Source organism: Nannospalax galili, unplaced genomic scaffold (assembly GCF_000622305.1).
Source record: "Nannospalax galili isolate Female #2095 unplaced genomic scaffold, S.galili_v1.0 scaffold17, whole genome shotgun sequence".
NCBI lineage: Eukaryota > Metazoa > Chordata > Mammalia > Rodentia > Spalacidae > Nannospalax > Nannospalax galili.
The window spans coordinates 2,998,332-3,023,449 of NW_008342276.1; the positions used below are offsets into that span (position 1 = coordinate 2,998,332).

At 41.5% G+C, this 25,118-nt stretch overlaps 1 protein-coding gene and 1 non-coding gene across 2 annotated transcripts in view; both read right to left on the reverse strand.

Annotated features, from left to right (window-relative positions):
• Positions 1 to 25,118, reverse strand: part of Ext1 (exostosin glycosyltransferase 1) — a 299,125-nt gene that overhangs the window by 59,252 nt on the left and 214,755 nt on the right. The gene's annotated exons all lie outside the window — the stretch shown is intronic.
• LOC115071250 lies at positions 8,270 to 8,372 on the reverse strand. The gene has a single exon (XR_003850345.1). It is a non-coding gene; the product is annotated as a small nucleolar RNA U13 (small nucleolar RNA).

A 25,118-nucleotide genomic window follows, 5' to 3' on the forward strand; every position in this document is an offset into this window, starting at 1 on the left:
AAGGAAAAAAAAAAAATCTCTCTGTAAGCTAGAGTTAAATCCGTAGGATATTATGCAAAACAAAGACTGGGGCTTCTTTCTGCCTGGGAAATAAGTGTGATAAAGACAAGATCTAGGCAGGTCAGCACTTTCAGATTATAAGTAGGTTTTGTTGGAGCATTCCAGACACCTGCTGAGCCATAGCTGAGGGGCAACTGGCATGAACCCATGTTACAGACTGGAAAGCTGGGGCGAGAATGCTCCTTATCAACCTGATCGGAGTTAATGAAAGATGCTGAGGCCTGTTACAGTTCACTCTGCCTGCTGTTCCCCCCAGGACCTGCCAACTCACCTATTTTAGTACATATTTATAAGCCCCTTTTCCTGTTGCTGCAAAATTCTAGAGGCTCTGTAGAGATGGTGCCATGTCCCTAAATAATCATATTTTCACAGTAATTAAAAGCTAAATTCCCTAACTCCCTAAATGCATGCACAGCATGAATGCTTGTATTTTGCCCTACCGTTGTGCATCTCCAGGGTGAAGGAAACTGTGATAGAAAGAACGAGCCATACAGTGAAGTGGCAGGAGCTTGGGAAAAAAGGAAAATCAGAATCAGACAGGATGGCCACCTGGGGAACACAGCTACTGGCAGGCAGAGCCCAGGAGCCTTGCTTCTGCCCTTCTGTAAGAAGTGACATCTACAAGTACTGACTGCTTCGAAACCTGTGCTGGGAGAAGCAGGAAACGGTACATTCTGCTACAGTGACTAGACTGTCTTGCTGATTCTAATCACTAAGGGGAGAGAGGTGGACAAGGCAATTTTAGTTATTAAAGAATTGGTTTGGACTGGAGCCAAAACAAAAGTCACAACTGGGCTTCACCCAAGCAAGACAGTTTTCATCCATCTTCCTCCTAGACTAATTTAAGGATTACAGAACCTACTCAGGAACTTCTGATGCTGCAACAGACATAGTACTAAGGGGTCGGACCAGGTTAAACCACCAGCTGTTGGTCCCTTAGAAAAAGAAGACAAGGGGCTGGAGAGATGGCTCAGCAGTTAAGAACACTGGCTGTTCTTGCAGAAGATCCGGGTTCGAATCCCAGCACCCACACAGCAGCTAACAACTGTCTGTAACTCCAGTTCTAGGGGATCTGAGAGCCTCTTTTGACCTCTGCGGGCATTGCGCAACACAGGTGCACTTACCTACATGTGCAATACATGCACATATACATAAAATAAAAATAATAAATTATTTTTTAAAAAGGAAAAAGAAAGAAAAAGAAGGCAAGCATTCAGACAGATAGAGCACAAATTCTTAAATCAAATCCTACCTAGAGTAAGAAAGCTGCCAGTAAGTGGCCAAGGAAAAAATCAGAAATTATATAAAACAAACTCATATAACAACACCTGAACATGTGCAATGATGATGATACAATAGACATGACAACTCATAGCACACACATGTGCTCAGTCAGCTTCATGTACAGTACCACAGTCATTGTGTCAGGACTTGTGAGGCAGATTCATGCTATGAACCCATTTCACTACTGAACACTGAGGCCGTCAGAGAGGTTCAATAATCTATCCAGAGTTATAAAGCTAGTGAGAGGATTAGGACCTGAACACGTGTCCCTGAACTTGCATTCCACACCAGCAGTTTTGCTGTCACATGCACAAAGAGGTGTAAATAAGGATGTTCAAAACACAGCACACATGAAGGTTGTAGGGCTCATGGGTAATTCAAAAAATGTCTTAAAAACACATCTTACATTTCTAGGCTGTCTGGTTGTTGCATTCTAGGTAGATTAATGTGTTCATGCTCTCTATCCTTCCCCCCACTTCCACTGATAGGATATAAGGTATATGTTCAGCTGTCTAAAATCATCTCAAACCAGGAAAAACCAAACATGGTGGCAAGTGTGTTCAGTTCACCCACCCTATGAAACCCTCTCAGAGCTCAAACAGACACCAAACCCACACATCAAAACCTTCCCTTGGGCCCGGCGTGGTGGCACACACCTGTAATCCCAGCACTTGAGAGGCAGAAGCAGGTGGATCTCTCTGAGTTCAAGGCTAGCCTGGTCTATATAGTGAGTTCCAGGCCACCTGGGGCTACAGGGAGACCCTGTTTCAAAAAGAAAAATAATTTCCCTGAAATTATGAGGAAAATAAGCCAGTGACTGCTCACAAAATTTTAAAGAAAGTAATAAGATAATTAAGAGGGCTGGTCATAGTAGCACATGCCTATAATTCCAGCATTCAGGAGGCTGAAGGAGGAGGAGCCCAAGCTCAAGGCCAACCTAGGCTGCATAGCTATACCATGCCTCCAAAAAAGGAAAAAAAAAAAAAAAACATCAAAAATTAAATAAAACTTGAGAGTTAACTCAGAATACTTGCCATTGTATGAAGATTTCACATTTTTCTTACTTGAAGGGCAAGATATGGGAGATTCTTTCAGATGGGTACGTTAGATGAGTCTTTAGAAAGTAACAAAAGTTAAAGACAGAAAATATCCAATTGGCCCAGAGTGTGTGTGTGTGTGTGTGTGTGTGTATGTATGTGTATGTATGTATATGTGCATTCCTTCTACACTCACTGCTCTAATCCTATCATTAGCAAGAACCAGGAAGAAAAATATTCACTAATGACATGTGCCCAGTTATGCTACTCTGTTAAGACACTACTATTCATTCATTACTAAACTGTTATCATTTTACTGAGCATACATTTTGATTACATAGAGATACATACAGTTTTAACATATTTTCAAACATGCACTGGTGACTCAGCAGTGCCATTTGTAAACAAAAAATATATAATGTATAACACGGATGAATCTTTGACAGGGATGCTCTAGATTGGGCCACAAATGAGAAAGAATCACAGGCATTATCCTGTTCACAGATACATTTGGTTTTACCCAGATGAAATCCAAACATTGCCACCATTTTCGAGATCAGGAGATTTGAAATCCAGACTTTACCGTTCCCATGACAAATGAGAAAGTCCAGCAACTCTGGATCTGCACTCCCTTGGGGGAAAGTGGTGGCCATTCATCTGGCTATTACTTCACTTATGATGCCCCTCACAAGACCCCAGGAGCCATCGGCTAGCCACCCCTTGTACAGAGGTGAAGTGTCCAGAAGTCAGAAAGGACTCACCTCATATGCGAGAAGGCATGCTAGAAGTTTTTGCCTTTTCTAGGAATAACCAATCACATGGATTTACTTGGACACACTGGTCTATAAAATTATCCCATACTGAATATGGACACTTTGGGTTTCTTTCCTGACCTGGCCTTCCTCTGTTCAGTCAAACCACCTTCCAGTCCTGAACACAAGACATAACCCACACCACAGTGGCAAAGCAGTAGCTGAATGTCACTGACCCTCAGCTCCAAGGCCCTACTGGGCCACTCCACCAAGTCTGTTTACAAGCTAATTCATAATTTACACAAAGGATTCAGGCATGGAAGCTATGATATAAAACATTTATTGACAGAGAACAGTCTGCCACTTTAATATAATTATATTTCCTTAAGAAAACTGGTAATTCCATCTTCTTCCATCTATTTATTGAGCCTTATAGACAATTTAAGTCCTCATGGGGTGGGGGTAGGGAGTGAAAGGAAAACAAGAAGGTATCATGGGCTCGCTGAAATCTTTATCTTAGAATCCGTGATTCATAAGGGAAGATCTTGTGCACCTCCAAAGAACAGGGTGTGGTGTCACATCTCCTGTCTGTCTTGTAGAGAAAGTATTTGCTACATAGTGAATATTTGGACAACATAATACATACAGGGAACAACAAAACAGTGAATGCTGACATTTTACTGTGTATTTTAACCCTTGAAACATTGTAAAGCCCAGTGGACAGAATTTGCCCATCACTGATGAAAATGCCAAAATGAGTGTTCTGCAAGCAAATCAGGCTTCATGGTCATTCTGGCCAACAGCAGGATCACAAAGCAGGATGTAAACCTCCCACAGTCTAAGCTGCTTTTAAATAGCTTTCACAGTACAGGGCTTCACAAGCCACCGAGAATGTAGCTACCCTCTTCAACCAGTAGATGGGGCACGTCCACATGTCAAGGGTCCCCCACTGAACTGGTCTAAGGAGAGAGAAGATAAGGCCCTGCTTTCTCCTCCATGGCTGCATACCAAGCAGTCACAAAGACACCAAATGGGGATTCCAGGATACATTTCCCCCAAAGAGGCATCTGATCATTTCCCTGGCTTCTTTTTTCATTCCTATCACATGGTAAGTAAGAGGGGGTGAAGGCTGGTGAGGTTGAGGTGATGAGTGTTGACCAGTTGGAAGGGAGGAATGCATCACTCCCAGCACTTGGAAAGGGTGCTACACATATACAGCACACACCTAGTCAGTCAACTTACTCTTACTCCTGGTCTGTATGTACTGAGTTCTCCACCATTGTTAGCATGACTGGAAGTGGATGCTTCATCTCTCCTGGGTACCGAACAGAAACTGGGCACACTCTGCAAAGTATACCATCTACGGGAGCTGTAGCCACTGGGAGTGTGCAAATGGGGGTTACAAGGACTTCCAACTGTGATGTGAGCTAAAAGCCAGTGAAATGATTGGAGAAATTGGGAGGTGGGGCCCTAGTGAACCTTGGGTGGTCTGGAAGCCCTCTCTGCCAAAGCAACACTGAAACCAAGGTGTGAGGACTGTAGGGAGCAGAGCTCCCTAAAGGGAGTTGTAGGGAAAACAATTCGGAAGGAAATATTGTGTGTGCTGGGTAGCAAGCTGGAGCATTCTTGACACATGCAAGGAGTAATGGAAACAAAGCCAGGCTGGTTGTTGGTGATGGTGGAGGTGCTGGCAGAGGAAGGAATGAATGTAAGTGAGGGGCCAAAGTCACTTGTCTGACAGGGCAGTGAGTGTCTCTGGCTCTGATGAACTGATGTGCACCCCAAAGGAAACACACGCAGATGGACATGTGTATGCACATCACACACATGCACTCCCCCCAACATACATATACAAATGAGTATTCATTCACCACACATGCACACACATACACACGTATGCACACACACAAATATGCACATACACATACACACATGCAAATGGGTACACAAACATATATATATACACACAAATTAGCATGAGCACACATAAGCAGATGAGTATGCATATGCACACATACACACATATACACACATGCTCATGTGTGATTATAGAGTGCTTAGTTTTCTAGGTGCTGCTTTCTGGTTCTTACTAACATCTCCTTTTTACAGAAGAGGAATCCAGAGCACAGAAAGGTTTGGTGACTTGTCCCAAGTCCGACAGTTTGTAGGTCCCCATTTGACAGCCCAGCAGTCTGATTCCAAAGCCATGCTCTGAACTTCCATATTTTCAGGTGCATCCTTAGATTTCGATATTACTCTATATACTTTGGTGCAAGTAAGCCATCTAGACTATTTAGGGGGAGGATATTGTTTTGGTGGCAGAGAGGGTCTAAATATGACAATCTACAACTTGATGATGAGTAAAAGACTAAACAGATCGAGTACAACATCCTAGTCGCCTAACCACTCTGGCCGGATGCCACTACCTTCGGTCTGGGTTTGAGACATGGTACATGAGAAATCAGCGTACTGGATGTCTCTGTGAAGTTTTGAACAAATGCAAGCCCTGTCTGTCCAAACTCTCCTCAGCTTCAGAGGTCTCCATAGCCTGATTCCTCCTGCCAGCTCTGCAGACATTCCAGCAAGGAAGACTGAGGGGGCAAGCAGCAGCCTGTTGTGGTCCTTTAAGAAGCCCGATAGTCTGTGTGTTTCACACATGCACCCAAGGATCCCTGAGCCCAGTCAGAACAAATACTGTTGCCTTTACTACCTGCTTTCCATTTCCGTTTCAGGTATGGAAAGAAAGGTTTCTGCTACCAGCTCACCTGCCACCTGCCACCGATGACGTATTTACAAGACAACTAGACAACTCTATACCCACCCTTCTGTGTCCAAAGGGAGCGGAACAATGGGAAGAAAAGTGTCCTAGCAAGATGCTAAAACAAAAAAAAATGAGTTGGGAATGTAGCTTAGTTGGTAAGAGACCTAGGCTAGGATACCCAAAGCCTGGGTGTGATCCCCAGCACCTCAAAAGAAGAAATGGTGGTGCACTTTGTCTCAGCACTGGCGCAGAAGAGACAGGAGGGTCGGGTATTCAAGATCATCCCGGGCTATATGAGACCCTGACTCAAGAATGAACAAATAAGTAACTGCAAAACCACAAAAATCAGAACAATTTACACAAAATTTCTCAGACCAAGGAATGCGTTTGCACATTTTCTGGCCTACCTAAATTATAAGTACCACTGATTATAGCCACTGATTTATTGACATGTAGAAGCCCCAGAGGAAAGGACATGCTCACACCCTGGCATGGTGCTTGTAGGCAGATCCCATGTTCCTTGCCTTCCTTCTTCTCTAGGCTTTTTAGAAGCTTTGGGGGCTGGCAAGATGGCTCAGTGGGTAAAGGTATTTCTATCCCCAGGAACCGTATGTTGGAAGCAGAGAACTGATCCTCGCAAGTTCTCCTCTGACCTCCATGGGGCAACTAGGCATGGGTGTATCTTGCCCCCCACCCCCAATAAATAAAATGCAATTAAAAAATATATATATATATATAAACAGAAGTTGCCATTTTTTTATGGAGTTCATATTCCCAGCATTCATTCTTAATAAAAGATGAATTATCTATACAGAGACCCAAAGCTCCCAGGGCCAGAATGAATATTTGAGATGAGCCAGCCAAGCTATGCAAACAGTTGTTGATTTTGTTGGAATCCCTTGTAAATTTCACTTTCTATTTGTTGGATTTTTCCATGTAGGCCAGGAGGCTCAATCAAACCTGCCTTACCTTAAGGAGCAGTAAATAGGGGCCTCTTGCCCCTCCACCTTCTAACTACTGAGGGAGAACAATAATGCCTTGGGACTGACTTAGAAGTGACTTCCGCTTTGTCTGAATTTCATGAAAATTTTGTTTCATTCCTCTTGGACTTTGGGTGGCTGGAGTATTTCACACCCACGGTTTCCTATCTATCTTATTCTACAGACAGGGAAGGTATAGTAAGAGTATTTATTTCTGGCTGTCATAGTCACAGCAAGGCAAGCTTGCTCAGGTATCAATTCTAGCTGGAGATGATGGTGCTAATCCTATAGATCGTTGTAAATAACTAGGTGCCTGTGCACACTAAACGTCTAGAAAAGCGTTTGGGTTGACAAATGCTTGCACTGAATTATACTGCTTTAATCTACTCTCAGTTGCAGGGAGGCGGAGCAGGTAACATCATATTCATGGAAGAAGTGGACATTGTAGTTTAATGTTCTGTGGAGAATTCCCTTCCTTATATAAATCTCAAATTTATGAAAAGTTAAATCACTAAAATCCAAAGGTCATTAAAAGATGTTTTTAAAACTAGAAACTATGATTTTGAATGAAGTACTTTTTAACCTCCAAGATAACGGTTATAAACACGTTCAGAGAGGTTGAGTGGCTTCCCAAAGCAACACAGCTAGTGAGAAGCAGAGTCAGGACTGAAGTCAGATTTCTCATGTGCAGTATCTACTGCATTGCTGTCTGTCCAGCCAGCTAAGAGAATCAATCACCATCCATCCCACCTGTCCCCAGAGAAACCCGGAGCTCCACTGGAACTTGGGCATAGGCAGGGGTCGTCTAGAGCCACCTGTGTAGGTAGAACTCTCATGCGCAGTATCTACTGCATTGCTGTCCAGCCAGCTAAGAGAAGCAATCACCATCCATCCCACCTGTCCCCAGAGAAACCCGGAGCTCCGCTGGAACTTGGGCATAGGCAGGGGTCGTCTAGAGCCACCTGTGTAGGTAGAAAGTGTGCTTATTCATTAGGAAGCAGCTATCAATCCTTTACAGCAACCTAGGCTGTATCTGTATTTTGGGTATCTCTCAGCAGAACACAATCAGCCATTCTTGGAGATGATTCTGGAAGCTACTGATGTTTTTCTGGGTCAGTAGATCTTTCTGAATTTATTACCAGGCTGCATGAGTCTTTGTCTAGGAATTTGTTTCCCTAGCCTTTCAAACAAAAACAAAAAAGTGTGTTTTGACTTATTCACAGAAAGTTTCTATCCTTGGCAATGAAACCAGCTCCCAAAATATAAATGACCCTGAAGTGTCCCAAGGACAGTGAGTTTACTTTCTTGACCTCTAATCTACTCATTCCTTCAGAAAGAAAGCTTCTAGAAATTTATAGTCCATGAGGAGATGTGCTATTTATTTATTTTTTCTCATGTCAGATGGGTAATGTGCCGGTATGTAACAAGGTTTGAGGGCGGCACATATCACGCATGTGCGTGAACATCCAACCATCACGCTTATGAAACACAAAAGGATTGAGATGTGCTATTTAATAATAATAATGATGATGTCACTGCAGCAGGAAGTGTGGGAATGGGGGGGGTCGTTAGCCAGGTGTGGGAGTGGACAGAGGTGGAAAGCTAGAAGGAGGACTGGATGGAAGGAAATGCCCATCTCTGTGGGCAATTCTATTTCTAGCTGCTCCTTGGAGACAAACCAATTAGTGTGGATTGTCAAGGTGGTTTGTGTGAATTGGCTACCTGCCCATGAATTGGACTGGGATTAACTTGTTCATTCCAAACACTCCACCAAACAGCAAATGGCCATATGAAAGTGATTTGCAGCCACCAGTGATGTGACTGGCTTAAAGACTCAAGGGTAAAAGACTTGATAACCTCCCAACAGACTTCAACAAACCTTATACTCCTTCAGATCTACCCACTGACCCCAAATACTCCCCTTTCACCACCTCATGATTAAAAAGCCCTCTTGACCATTGGGAAGCTGAGGGCTTTTATGTCCATAAACATATCTACCACCCCACCATGCTACCCATGGCCATTTTTAATTAGCAACACCATATATAAGTTTGCTGGCCTAGATACAAGCAATTTTCCAAGCAACAGAGGGGGTCAGGGAAGAAGAATAAACTTGGGTTCTTTAGCACACAATCAAAGGTCATATATGATATTGTGAAAAAAATTAATTAAAAAACAAAAATAATAATCCTACTTGATTATACTATATTTGGTGGGTTCTATTTGAAAAGAGAAAGTGTTAAACACCTTCATCAAAAAAATATTCTTTACTAACTCTAATATATGCATCTATCAATTTACTCGTCTGTTACCTATCATTTATCATTTATCAATCAGCTATTGCTTTCTCTACCTAGCTGTCTTTCCAGCAATCACCTATCTACCTATCATTATCATCTATCATGTATCTATCTACCCTCTATCATCTGTCTGTCTGTCTGTTCATCTGTCTATCATCTCCATCTCAGAAGTAGGCTATGGGAGATGACTGGTGCTTATCAGAACATAAGCAAAAACTGCAAACATAAAACACAACTGTCCTTCAGAAAATGTATTATTTTTTAAGATGTAGAACAAAACCCTACATTTTAATGTGGGAGAAAAAACAAGAGAATACTATGAACTGGTGCCATGATGTCTGTTTATCACAAAGTAATGGCCCAAGCTTGAGTATTGCTGATGTCAAGTGAGAATGCCATTTCTATGCCTTGTTCTTACTCAACTACAACTAGACTTAGAAAATTTAAGAAAGCACTTCATCTGAAGATGACCAAACCTGTCACATCTGTCTCCACAATGGCTAATTTTTCTTAACAAATATGCAAAACAAATGCTGAAATAATTAAATATAAGTATTTCTCAAACCTCAGGATAAAAGTGTCAATAAAACATATGTTCTATTCTGTTTCCCAGGTGACTGTCAAGTCAGCCTCCTCTATTCAAACACATGATACTGAGTATATCCTCATGTCTTCTTGCACCTGCTGCTTGTCTGCTAGTCACTGGGACTTCTCCAGGCACACGTACACAAAGGTAAACCTTCCAGAGCTGACAAATGGCAGCAGTGGGTACCACAGAGAGAGAGCGGGGAGACTTATGAATTCTATAAACTGCTTACTTGCCTAGTTTCCTTGCACAGCCTAGCTCTAAAGTTTCATCACAGGTAAGTGACTAATGCCCAATCAACCCAAGGCCCAGCAGATTTTACTGTCATGCAACTTACTCTATGATAGGAGGCTTCTTCCCAACACAGGTGTCAGGAAATAGAAGCCAATAACCACTTCATGAAGTATTAGCAGACAGAGAGCCTATTGAAATCAGGACTGTGGCACTTTACTGTGCCCCAGTCTAGCTAAAGACCTAGAACATGGTTGAAATCAGGACCGTGGCACTCTACTGTGCCCCAGTCTAGCTAACAACCCAGCGCATGGTTGAAATCAGGACTGTAGCACTCTACTACGTCTATTCCAGCTAAAGACCCAGTGCATTATGACTTTTAAAAATGGCTGAAGGAATAAAAAGGAATCTAACTTAATTATCCAAGTAGAAAATTAAATAAAATAGGTGGGCTGGAGAGATGGCTCAGAAGTTAGGGGCACTGGCTGCTCTTGCAGAGGACCCAGTTCAGTTCCCTTAACCCACATGGTAGCTAACAACTGTCTGTGACTTCAGTTCCAGCAGATCTAACGCCCTCTTCTAGGCTCTTCAGTCATTGCATGCATGTGGTACACTTACATTTATGTAGATAAAACACTCATATACATGAAATAAAAATAAATCAAAGATAAATAAAATTGAATACTATCAGGAAAAAATAGTTTGATATTAAAAACAGCATTCAGGAAACTCAGCAGGTATGTTTCCATTATACTGAAGAGTAAAGCACTGGGTGCGAAAAATGTGAAGGGCAAGGCTCTGAGCTCTAACTCAAGGGCTAAGCTCAAGCTCTGGCTTTGTAAATGGAAAAACAAACAAACAAGAAAACCTTTTTTTCATTGGTGGAGCTCAAACCTAGGGCCTCATGCACTCCAGGCATGAGCTCTGCCACTGAGCTATACTGCTAGCCCCAATTTCTTTTAGTTTTAACAGCACTGTCATGTGGTTTCTTAACATAATGGAAAAAGAACTCTAAGAGCACTTTTGATTATTTCACAGTACAACTGCCAAGCAACAAGGCACCTTTGGGGAATGTCTCTCTAACAATGAACTCCAAAGTAGAATCACAGCTCCACTGGGCTATGCTTAAGTGTGTATACTGGAGTACTTTGACATTAACAGTGGATCAACCCACAGAGTTCTTCCTTCAGATCCCTACTTCAGCGAGGGGCTTTTGTACACATCTGCTTCAGTTCAGTCCCCTAGAGATGTCTAAAATCTAATTAACCAATTAATTTGCAAATATATTCTAATTTATTCAAGGCAGATTTTCTTGCGTGTTAAAATTATCTGACAGAGAACCATAGGTAGCACACAAGAGCAGGAATTCCCTGAAGTACCACAGGTTAGCCCCACAGAATACTACGTATACTCTGGACCACAGAGAATTCTATCTCCCAAGGAGATAGGTTGCATATTGCTAAGAGCCTTTGTGAGAACTCAGGGTAACTTAGTCAGGTAACTGAGCACATTCCTAGCTATGCTTCCACAGCATCCCCTCTGTAGGGCTGCAGTAGGCATCCATGCTTGGAAGTAAGGAAATGCAAGAAAGAAAAAAAGACAATACAATGCATTTTGTCTTAGTCTGTTCTCCTGAGGTGGGAGAAGGGAAACTTAAGTTATGGGAAATGTATACTCTGCCATCCTGGGAATTATAAACTACTGCTAATTTGCATGCAGAACTCTGTTCTACAAGGCAGCCACAGCAGGTAACACTGTTTACCAGACAATCAAGTTGTAATTTACTGAACTGGTGGATTTTAAAAAAAAAAAAAAAAAAAAAAAAAAAAAGGATGTTCTTAATTGCTATATTGCACCACTTTATCCAGCTCAGTGACTGCACAGCTATAGATAAGAACTGAGAATAATACTATGCAATGTCAGGGACGATTGTGTAAGTTACAGAATGAAGAGTGTCCCAGGACACAGTTACCTGAAGTTATGGAGCATGGATCATAGCGATTTCCATGGCATGTCTGGGTAGCTGCTAATCATGTGACATTGAAAAGAAAAGCTGACTTTTTGATAATTTCGGTTTTATTCAAAATACCCTTATTTGTATTACTTGTAAAATGGAAGAGAACCACATAGAAATTTTGTGCCATACACTTTGTTGTCTTGTTTTTTAAATGTATATTCTTCTAACAATAATTAACTTCTAAGATCACCAAATATATAAATAAAATTCTAAGAAAAAGAAAAAAACTAACAAGACATACCTGCCCAGGACATGCCCGGATTCAAGGAACCAAGAAGGGATTTTACGTAATAGATTTTAGATTTTATTCAAGAATCAGAAAGACATTTAAGCATTTAATTAATTTATTTAGTTGGTTAGTTCATTAGCTAGCTAGCTAGTTAGTTATGGTACTAAGGAATGAACCCAGAGTCTTGCACACGCTGAGTGCTCTAATACCAAGCTACACCTGCAGGCCTTCGTTTTTTAAAGACAGAGTCTTGCTTTGTAGCCTAGACTGGCTTTGAACCTGTGATAATCCTGAGTCTGCTTCCCAAATCGTGTTGTGATAGCAGGCATATACTGCCACACCTGGCAAGATAAGAGTTTACTATGGTATGACTGTGTCCCTACAAATTCCACGTACACAAAGCCTAACTAACCCCAAGAATGATGATACTTGGAGGTGGAGTCTTTGGGAAGTGATGATGTCAAGAGGGTAGGCCCTTCCATGAATGAGATTAGTGCCCCATAAGAAAGACCAAAGAGATCCGTGGTCTTCTCAACCACATGAAAACACAATGAGAAGCTGGCAGTCTGTGACCTGGAAGGGGCCCCTTAACAGAACCTGCCCATTTTTGCACACAGGCCTCAGTCTGCAGTCTCTGGAATGGTAAAAACAACATTTCTGTTGTTTGCAAGCTATCTAGCTTGTGGCATTTTGTTAGTAGCTCCAGCAAACTAAAACTATTTATGATAAATATATTGACTTATCAAGTCAAAGTATACCCTGAAAGGATAACTTACTGGGCAAAATTATTTCTGACAAGAAAATTAGAATTTCCTCTGAAACTAGGAAGGGTTAAAGAATAAAAGAAAATCAGTAAATATGGCCAAGACCAGCGGAGACATACCTTCCAATGTTAGAAGAGAAGGAACCAAAGTGGTACCTAAAGGTGAGCATTCGAATAGTGATTCCCAAAGCACATCATCATCAAAATCACTTAGAAGAGATTCATGGCATGTTTCTGGTTTGCATTCTGTTTGATTTGAATAAAATGTTACCAAAACATACCACACAATGGAGTTCTCTGTCTGGAAAGATAGGAAGAGTGTCAAGTGTGAGCCCACAAGGAGTCCCAAGACAACTTCTTAGCTGTCTCCTTTGTCTGAGACAGCTAATCCTCTTCACTGTTGTTAACCTAACGTTAGTTTAAGTGCAAATCAATACATGGAGCAACTCTGGGTAGAGTAGGTTCATCCAGCTTGTTCTAGTGGTGAGATATTCTGACATAATCACTTCCTTATCACATAGAAATGAATACAGAAGTGCAAAAAAGCTTTGGGGATTATGTCATAATGCATGGTGACCATGTACACATAAAAAACTAAATTGTGTATGCACACACACACATCATATACATATACAAATACATATACATATACATATACATATATGTGACAATTCAAACTTTCCTTTTCTCACTATAACTTTAATGATACTACAACCCTATCCTTCAATTATCCCGAGAGTTAGGGAAATGTCCATGATAGAATTAAACCAATTGGTCTACTGATTTTCTTATGCATGTATTAATTAAAATATAAGTAGGGTAGCATTCTCTTCCCGGTGTGAACTTGGAAAGGTCTCTCATCCAAATGGACTAGATAACTGGGGATAGCCCAAACTAGTAAACACCCTGCTTGTCCATCTTCCTTATTGTCCAATCAGAAGCAGGCAACATTATAAATGCTACTTGGTCTTTAAATATCACTTTACTTCCCGAATTCCTTCTTTCTAACCATCCATTAGGGGATCCTAATGACTGACAGATGAGTCAACCAGCTGCTACTCTCCTTTGTGTTCACACATGGAGCAAAAAAGAAAAAAATTTAAACCGCAGATGAAAAGAAATCTTAAGATGTTGGCTAGGACTCCTTTGGAGGAGGTATGTGAAGATGCTGTCAACAGAGATGGAGGTGTTCTCCTCTGTTACTTGCCCTAGACGATTTGCTAAGAAGAGCAAAAGGATGAGGAGAGGAGCAGCTTCCAAATCCCTCTTTCCTGACCCACTGGGTTCCAGTGACTGGTGACAGTCACTCTTCTGTTTTCTGTATTTTCATGGTTGTGTTTTTATTTTGGGGGGGTTATTTCATTGTTTGTTTTTGAGACAAGGTCTCACTATGTAGCCCTGGCTGGCTTTGAACTCCCTATGTAGGCCAGGTTGGTCTGGAACTCACAGAGACCCACCTACCTCAGTCTCCCAAGTACTGGGTTTAAAGGTGTGCACTGTGTTTTGTAAATAAGCAAAACAATCAGGTGCCAACTCCTACCTTTGGGGAAACTGAAAGGAGGAGGAAAAAAACAGAGCATCTATCAGGACCTGGGATCCCAGAATTCCAGAGGAGCAAGAACTCACCTGACCTTTCTTCTCATGCATATAGTAGACAGCGGTCAGGTGACTGCTGAAGCTGGTGGAACCTAACCTCACTTTAAACCTTCCAGGCAGCTAAGACAGCAACTGGCTACAGTAAAGACAGATGCTACTGACTAACTGAAGCTTTTTTTAGAACATAAAGAACACAACTGAATTCAAGCAACAAATATTCTGAGCACCTATTGGTGCCAAGAAACTCCACAGCATGCCCACCATGCAGACATGAATAATACTTAGGCCTTGGCCTAGAGGTGCTAAGAATTTAATCATCTAACCATTGATCAAACAGCAACAATAAAGAGTGATAAATAGGATGTGCTGGAGTATACTCGGAGTGCATCACGGTGCGCTGAGATAGAGAAGCATCTAATTCGTGAGGGGTGTATCCAGAGGAAATGACACTTGAAATGAATTTTAAAGAATGATGAGATTTAGACGTAGGGGAGGGAGGGGTGCTTTGTGTGGACAGAGAGGCTGTAAATGAGTACAGAAAACAGAAAACCCTAACAGAAACAGAGCAGCACAGGGCAGTTTGTTACAGAAACACGTTTTAAGATTTCAAATTTATTTTAAAGCAAATTAGACCCAGAGACTAGGGTCAAAATCTTGGGAAAATGCTTTTTTTGTAAAATGCCCCTACCACCTGTGATCCAATGGAAATGAGCAGAAATGTATTTTGCTTCTTGTTGTAAACAGGGTTCAGTGATTTATTTCTTTAAAAAAAAAAAAAAAAAAAAAACTTTTCTACCTGATAATAGAAGTAAAGATATAGGAGGCTGGGAACAGAGGCTCTGGTCAATAATCCTGTCATCCCAGCGTTTGGGAAGCAGAAGGATCAGGAGTTCAAGGCCAGCCTTAGCTTTACATGAAGTACAAGGTCAGCCTGGGATACACAGAGAGAGAGAGAGAGCCTGCCTAAAAGCTTCCCCTCCTTCCAAAGGAGAAGAAAAGATACTAGGTAAATAACAACAGCAATAGCAATGATAATTCTAGAAGTACTAGAGTATGGGGCAGCAGCTCACTGCAAAAGACCCTAGCTTAGACTTTCAGTCTTTTCCCTGGAAGATACAAAACTTGTATCTTGTAAAACATTCAAGGTTGACACAAATTCAAATTACAAGTCACTAGTGACTGGAGATTTGTCTGCTTGTCATACCTTCTTCATTCCACAAATAGTTACTAAGCTATGTCTTAAGTACTTGTTGTTGTTGTTGTTGCTGTTGTTGATACAGGGTTTCCCTGTAGCACAGGCTGGCCTGGAACTCCCTCCAAAGTCCAGGCTGATCTGGATCTCATAGAGAGCCCCCTATCTCTGCCTCCCAAGTGCTGGGATTAATCACGCCCAACTATCTTGATCATTTTTCTAAGGTATTAAAACCATAACAATGAGAAGTAACGACAAAACTTAAAAACAGATGTTGTAAGCATTCATAGATATTTGATCTTCCTGACTGTGGGAAAGAGGATGACAGTAAAGACAAAAATGACAGCCGACTAGAACCGACTTTTTTATACCCAGAGTCCCTGGTAATGCCTTAGCGCTAACCATGACTCTGTGTATGTCACAAAAACTCAGTTTAACCAGCCCCAATGACCTAGTAGTGTCTTGGAGACCCTAGATCATAATTGCTTGGTGACTTTTTTGGGGGGGGAGTTTTTTCCCCCTGCACAAGGCGTTCCCTTTGTGGGCTGCCCTCTGTTCTACATGACTTCAGTGAGTGCAATAACCAGGGGCCAGATGTGGCTGGACTTGCTGGATTTTTATTGGTCTCCTAAGGGAAGGTCACACAATGAATAAGGAACCAGATGTAGGGAATATAGTGGGAGTCACTACACAGGAAAAGCCCCAGGAAAAGCCCTAGGGAAGAGAAGGGAAGTGAGCAATAGTCATGAGCCATGGGGGGGGGGATAGGTAGGAACCCATAACTGACACTTGGTGTTACCACTGTAGCACAACTATAATACACTTGGGGTGGGAAGAAATAATGAGGCCCCAAATTTGCATTAAAACGTATTTACAAGATTTTGTGCTTGAAGAAGAAAACTGTTCCCATAGGACCTATTTTTAACCATTTTATTTTAAATAAATCAGAAACCTCTATGTTGAAATTTCTCTGTGGGAAATTTTACAGTAATGCTACTTAAATCCAGCCAAAACATGACAGTGCAAGGGAAACGAGTGAACGAGTAGCATTTGTGAAAGCACAGCAAAGTCAGGTTCAGACAGGTCAAGGGTCAGAACAAGTTTTGTTTCCTTTGGATCTGTGTTGGGTAACCTCGGTTGTCAGCTTGACACATCTGGGAATACGGAACCTCAATTGGGGCATTTCCTCTATCAGACTGGCCTATGGACAGGTCTGTGAGGCATTTTCATGATTGTTGAGTGATACGGGGGGCCTGGCCCACTGTGAGTGGTGCCACCCCTGGGTAGGTGGTCCTGTGTTGTATAAGAAAGGAGGTTGAGCATACATAGGTCAGGGGAGCAAGCAAGTAAGCAGTGTTCCTCCATGGTCTGTGCTTCAGTTCCTGCCTCCAGGTTCCTGCTTTGAGTTCTTGCCTGAGTTCCCTTGATAATGGACTATAAACTGCAAGACAAATAAACCCTTTACTCCCCAAATTGCTTTTGGTCGGGATTTTGTCACAGCAATAGTGAAGCTGGCTAGAACAGGATCTAATTCATTTATCAGGATACAGAAGTCCAGTAGAATCTCAGTTTGGGAGAAAGTACTAAAAGGTGATCAACTTCTCTGAAAAACTATAAATTTTGATCCCACCTCTCACAAAATGAAGCAAAGGCAATATTTAAGTAACTGATGGCACCTTGGTTGTAATACACTAAGTCCACTTGTGATTTAGCCTATGGTATCAATGAATTTATTGAGCGAAATATTAAAAACTGAGGATCTGGAGTCAGATTTTCTTTTTTTAAATTTTTTATTTATTATTTTTATTTTATGTGTATGAGTGTATTGCCTGTATGTATGTGAGGGCACCCGTGTTGTGCAATGCTGTGGAGGTCAGAAAAGGGCTTCTGATTCCCTTGGAACTGGAGTTAAGGACAGTTCGTAGCCACCATGTGGGTGCTGGGAATCAAACCCAGGTCCTCTGCAAGAGCAGTCAGTGTTCTTAACCACTGAACCATCTCTCCAGCTCCATAGAGTCAGATTTTCTATTAAACATTCAGATACCCGAAGAATGTGACTATTCTTACTTTATACTTCACTAAGATTGAATAAAAAAGGGAAAGCCCCTGGAAATAAAAACCATACTAATTTACCCACCAAATTGTTGGTGAACATCTATCATGTGCCAGGCACTTAAGATACATAATCAAAAACAATCCTTGAACTGGTGTGGTGGCACATGCCTTTAATTCCAGCACTTGGGAGGCAGAGGCAGGTAGATCTTTGAGTTCATGGCCAGCCTGGTCTCCATAGAGAATCCAGGCCAGGCCAGCTGTGACTACATGACTACAGGGAGGACCAAAAAAACAGTCCTCACATCTATAGGGCCCTTCTTCATTTTAACCTTACACTAGATGTACAAACTATGTTCTTCTAGTGAGCATGCTGGCACAAAGGTGGCCAGGTACCCGTGATTTAGTTTAAGTCTCTCATGTTAATCTGAGAACAGTCAAAGCAAGGGAAGGTTTTTGAAATAACCAATCACCACAAACAGAAAAATTCAGCGTTTTAAATGCAGTTGGCTCAGTGTTCTCCCTTGTTTCCATAATCACACAAGCCCAAGGTCTATATTCTTTAAATGATTCCATTCCAGAACTTGAGAACTATAAGCAGACACATGTGTTCAAGGTGGCATGCCATCAATTCAACGTGACCATAGAAACACTGTTGTGGGCAACATTCCACATCCTTTCTATGGGGTGCAGGCAACACAGTCCTGTGCCTCTAAAACATTATTGCTTTCATGGACCAGCAAGGACAGTGGAGCTACTCAATGGCTCTTCAAACATCTCCTTCTAAGTGGAACAGGTGACTCCGGCTAAAGAAGGGGAATAGCCAGAGGCCAGTAGGATAGGAACTTAATCTTTAGCCCCAGGCAGGTGTGGAAAACCAAAGAAAGGATTGAAGATGGGGATCTGGGGAACACATAGAATTTATCAGAGTGTAGCAAACTACAAAAAGAAGATATAGAAAATATTTCCAACCCTATCATTTCCCCAGACTTGTGATCACTATTAAATTGTGAGCAAATCTTCTGAAAGGAAGTAACTCCCTTTCACATTGTCATGCCTCACCAGAAGGGCACAAGATGAAGAATGAAAGAAAAACAGAGCCCAGGAAGGTCCGAAGGATTCATTTTTCCTTTTGTGGTTAGATGTCAAACAATTTCTTTCACTCCCTCAATCATTTCTTTCCACTGGAAGGTAAGGAACTGAAGAAATTATAGTGTGGAAGAGTCCATTTTACTTTGCACCAAGTAAATTCTTCCTGAGGTTTTTGCGGTATTTGATGCTAACTAATGGGAAGAGGTAAGCTGAGGTAACACAAAGTGCTGGAAGCTTCACTGTGTAGCAATTAAATGGAATTAGATAGACTACTAGAAAGACAGACCTTCACAGTTCTAAAGGGCATCTGAGGCCTTTGTTTCTTAGCAACATGTGGGAAACACAACCAGACCAGCTCAACTGCAGACCCAGTGCTCCAATTATTAATGCTGATTTCAATTACTGTAACGCTTGGGCAGGGGGAGCCTGTGCCCGTAAAGAAACCCCAGTAGACATAGGACTGTCTCTTTAAAAAAAAAAAGAAAGCCAGGAGTGCTGGTACCTACCTGTAATCCTAGGGAGGTAAAGTTTGGGACCAGCCAACTCTCCTGAGACCCTGTCTTTTTATTAAATTTTATTATTGGGGGAATGTAAATGTGTGTGCCACAGCACAATGGACAACTTTCAGGAGTCTGTTCTCTCCTTCCAAGATGTGATTCCCAAGGATGGAACTCAGGTTGTCAAGCTTGGTAGCAGGCTGGGTTATCTCACCGGTACCCAGAGACCTTGTCTTTTTTTTTTAAGAAAGCAAGCAAACAAACAAAAACAAGTTTTGAAAGTGGGAATCAGCAAGGGCATTATTTATTTAGAGAAATAAATGTTTCATAAGTTTTCTCAAAATGTGAAAGAGACTGATATAGCGGTATATGTCTGTAAAGCTAGCTACTCAGGAAACTGAGGCCTGAGGCAGGAGGATCAGATCAATTGAGCCCAGGAGTGGAAGACTATTGGATCAGTCTGGGAAGCATATTGAAACCCTCAACTGAGGAAAGACAAGAGAAAAAAGAAGAGAAGAGGGAAGGAGACACAAAAGACAAGTAGATGTGATTTGTCTCGGCTTCTGGTTACTTCTAAACACATGTAGTCCTAAAAGATCAGAGTTGATATTCTTTTACCACTTTGGAAGCAGAAAGCCATTCATAAGCATTTCATTAGACAGTTCTAAGTTATCTGCACACTGGTTTATATTAATTTACAAATAAAATATTAGGGAGAACATTGCATGCAAGCCCAGAATTTGCTTCAGGAGCAATGGCTCTCTATAAACAATCATGAGTGATTTCTCCCTTACCATGTAGGAATTTCTGATCATTTCTATAACTCAACTAACAATGCTCTACTAGTAAGTATACAGGCATTCGGCCATTCATCTGAAGATGCGCTTAAGTGACAAAACATACCAAGAGCCATGCTTACCATATCAAGTTTATTTGCCCCAAATCAACATGCCAAACCATTAGAGCAATGAACAGCCAACTTGCCAAAGGCAGCTCCAAGACTTATATGCTGAAACAACAGAATTGTTGAATAAGCTGTTCCTTTAAATTATGGATGGAGTTTGTACATAATGGGACAAAGTGTTCTAGTTACTGACAGGTTTTCATATTGCCTTCACAGCATTAAAGGAGTGGTCAATTCATTAGGAGCTAAAGCTAAGCTAGCACTCTTGTGAATGTTGAAGATCTAGAAATTATATTCCACAATTAGTAACCAGTGAGTCAGCAGCAAATTTTAAAATATATATATTGCTTTTTTTGACGTTTTTGTGACTTTCTAGTGATTTTATTGACATTTTAACCTTTTAAGGTTTCTGTGGGATTCGTGTGTGTGTGCATGTGTGTGTGTGTATGTGTGTGTGTGTGTGTGTATAAGTGTGTGTAAGTGTACTCATGTGAAAGCTGAGGTCAACCTTGGGTAGTATCTGTCTCCAGGTACCACCTCTCTTTTGCTGATATAAGGTCTCTGGGTGGTTTGGAACTCACCAGATAGGCCAGGGTTACTGGCCCCACGGATCTGCCTGTCTCTACCTCCTCAGCTCTGGTATTACAAGCATATACATTACTGTGCTCAAGTTTTATTTTATGTGGTTCTAGAGATCAAACTCAGGTCGTCGTGCTTGCACAACAAGCACGTTACCCACTGGGTTATCTCCCCAGTCCTTTTTAGATTCTTTTATCAACCTAAGCTTTCAACAGCTCTGAGTGAGTCTTGTTTTGGATTAGGCATAGTGTTTAGGAACCTATCTCTCATATTAAATATAACCACCTGGTAGAAATCCAGCACAGATGAATGTACACAGTGTATTAGAATGTACACAAGGCAAGGGCAGGTTGTGGTTTAATGCAGGGGGTGGTAACCTATGGTCCATGTATTCCCTGCTTTTGTAAACCAACTTTCATTGGAGCACAACCAACATTCATTTTATTGCTGTTATATCTGCTTTTGTGCAAAATCCCGCTGAGTTGAAGAGCAAAGGCAAAGCCTATAGGTGTAAAACGCTATCTGGTGCTTCAAAGAAAAAGTCTGTGACTCGAGATCCAGTTCATTACTGCATCTGCCACTTCTGGAGCATTGCCCGATTCATACTGAAGCTCCTTACATGGGAGGTGAATGAATGAATTCATGAATGAGCCTGGTTTTCAAAGCAGGGCCAGTCAACATTTACCACTCATCTCAAAACTACTACCTCACAACCTCATAGAGTTGGTCATGGGTGTCGATTCCCTCATGGCAACTAGAATCTGAGCGTCCAAAACAACAACAGAATGGCAGTCAGTTGTAAGACAAATGATTGGTTTGCAGCATTATACAAAGAGACCCACATTGCCACAAAGACTGTTGGGGAACTCCAAACACATCTAAGCTAGCCAGTCTCTAAAAACCCAAGTCACTGTTTATCTCGAAACAGAAAAAGAAGATGTCGGTTGGCTAATATGTCTTCCGCTTTCCAAAGGCTGGCAGTGATTTCGTGGTTGAAGTGATGAGCTACTCTGAAAAGCAGGAAGGAAACCACAAAAACCCACTCCCATAGCCCCTCCCAAGGTGCACACAGTGAAGCATGCATGCTCTCCATGAGCTCCTCCAGAACTAGTGTGAAGAAGCTTCCACAAACATTATTCTGATAAGAAAACTACTAAAACACCAACCAGTGATAAACCTAGTGAGGATTTTCTACCATTTACCACTATGTCAAGGCTACAGACTATTAAGAAAACTGTGACCAGAGAAATCCAACTGAGCTAAAATATTTGTTGTTGTTGAGCTTAGTAGACTGGATGGTTAGATGGTTGGTTGGTTGGAGGGGGTGTTATAATGGCCTGCTTTCATTTCTTATTGTTAATTACTGCCTCTTTGTAGTCGGTGTACAAATTCCTATTGGTTAAATCCCCAGGGAAGAACACAGAAAGATCATGACTATGAACCTTAGAGGTACCCTAAGTCCATTTATTTTCTCCAAAGCCAGGCCACTCAATCAGTCGCTTGAGATCGATCACAATTTTAGGTTTTTCTGTGTATACAAGTATGAGACAGCTAAAACTTTAGTGCAGACATTTTTTTTGTCTAAGAGCAAAGGTCTCTTAGCCCATATAAAATTAAGGATTAAGAAAGGAATGAAAGAACAGAATTAGGACAGAATACTTCAGAATATTCAGTATTCATAGAAGCATCCTAACCTAGTGAACCTGTCCAAAGGTGTAGGTTTTGCCCTCAATCACCAATAAGCCAAGGACCCACAAATAGTGACATGAAGTTTTCTAAGTGCTGGAATCTTTTAAGGTGGTCCTAGGCACTCAGTATTTTAAGGAGAGGAGCAGGGGACCAACATTTAAGGTTCCTTGTGTTTGGCAATGCCTCGTGGCCAACTTCTACTTCATTTTAAAACTTTTCTTTGGCCTCTGTTGTTGCCACTCTGAGATTACAACCATTTCCAAATAAGTTCAGAAACTTCTCTTTCTTTACCAGATAATGCTCAGCCTTCTCCCAAGGTTCAGCTAGTGAGAATAGCAATAAAAGACCATCAAAACCATCACAGCTATTGAATTCTCACTGGCTATGGTCAAGGGGGGGGGTGATCAAACCCTGGGTCATTCTGGCTCTGTGCTAAAGGCATATCTATTTATAACATTCCTTCTCTTTCTGGTTTTTAAAGACCCCTCACTACTTTCATAGCCTGAAAACGGATGAACCCAAACCAGAGTGGTCCTAAGCAGTGTTTACTTGCTAGCACTGGCTACCACATATGTACCTAGAAAGGGCTTATAAAGGCAGGGAGCCATGCAGGCAACTGGAGTAGGGTGAGTCTTTGCAGGAATCTCAGGTCAACTAGAAAGCACGCCAACATCATCAGTAGATAAACTAAACTGCAGGCTTCAATGAACATTGAAAAATCTGAATTACATGAAGTAGTCACCTCTATGAAGCCTTAAAAGATTTCATGCCAGAAAGGTGCAAACTGCTTGCACTGGCATATCTGTGAGCTTTTTACCCTCTCAACTCAATTAGGAGAGGTATCTGGGGACTCAGAGAGGGTGAGAGCCAGGAAAGAGGTCTTTCTCTGTGTACCCACAAAGAATTTTGGGAGTTTCTGCTTATGTAAGTAGAGGTTAATAAGTGACTTCAGTTGAAAAATGGCCATATCCCCGAAACAACAAAATTCTCCTCTGTAATTCCTCAACTCTGTTTGAGCGTGAAAAGAATAAAACTAAATACTATCACACCTCCCTTCCCCACCTCCTTCCTTGGCATCTGCTGCTCCATACCACACAGCCTGAAGACAAAGAGGAATCTCTCATTCCTAAAGATGGCCAAAGAAGAGTGTAAGGCTGGCACAGGCCCCTGAGGTACCCATGCTTGGTGAGCAATGGAATCATGTACAGTTCATGTCGGCTCTCAGCCTGCCCAGCTGCTGGAGTTTACACCTGCTCAAAGATGGAAGCGGGTAAGGCTTTTCCTGCCTGCACTCATCAGTGGTTAATGTGCAAGGTGAGCATCTGGCTCGTACTACCCACCGCAAGGAGCAGCCACTGATTACAGTCAACACAGAGTAATGAACATCAAATAATTCCACTTCCAATTCTAGTTGTGTCATGTGCAACAGGCTGCATACTTTTCTTAACAGCATGAGGGAAACAGTCCCCCACGCCCTAAACACTCATCCACTCTGTCTAACTACACCAAAATGAACTTACCTGAAATCCCACTAACACTCAAATGCCTACCTGCTGTGTAGCTTTATTAAACAAGTACTTAGGAGAGTGGTTTGTTGCAGAAGGAGGTGGGCACAGAAGCTAGCTATATACTGAATGATTAATAAAAAATAAAATAAAAAAGAAACATGCTTTTCTCTCTGGCTCTCTGCAACAACATAAAGTAACAGCACAGCTCGATTTCCCTTGATCAGCACAAGGATTTAGATTTGCTTTTCAAAAAGTGCTAATCAGTTTAACGTAAATGGATCAAAATGCAACACAAAAGTGGTTTCTCAATTAATACAGGTCTGCTGATTTTTTTCACCTTGAGTGCTACATTAGCAATGAATCTAAAAGCACATCTATAAACATCTGTTTGGTTGGAAACCATTCAGTTATTAGACACTGCTCATGCCCAGAGAATGGCTATTGAGACATAGACTTACTATCACTAGACTCTTCAGTGTAAGAAATAGCTAATATAATGATTTCTTTCTAACTCATTTCAGTATAGACAGTATTATCCACCCAAGAATGAAGCAAATAAATCAACACTTAAATGAATTCCTACGAATGGCCATGTATACATGCGAAAGCAAATATTTTAAGTAAATATTAAAGATGAAAGTGTGCCTAGAGATTCACGTTTAATAGTAATATCAAATTGTTATATTAACTCAATGTTTCTTAATGTTTAAAGCCTGAAGTTCTGGCAATGTTGAATTCAGTATTGGCAGAGTAGAAAGGAACCCTAAAATAGAGACCTTTTCTTTTTGGTCTTTTTTTAAAAAATACTTTATTTTTAAAATTTTATGTGTATGAGTGTATTGCCTGCATGTAGGTAAGTCCACAAGCAATGCCCTCGGAGGACAGATGAAGCTATTGGATCCCCTGGAACTGGAGTTACAGACAGTTCTTAGCTGCCACATGGGTGCTGGGATTCAAACCCAGTCTTCTGTAAGAACAACCAGTGTTCTTAACCACTGAACCATCTCTC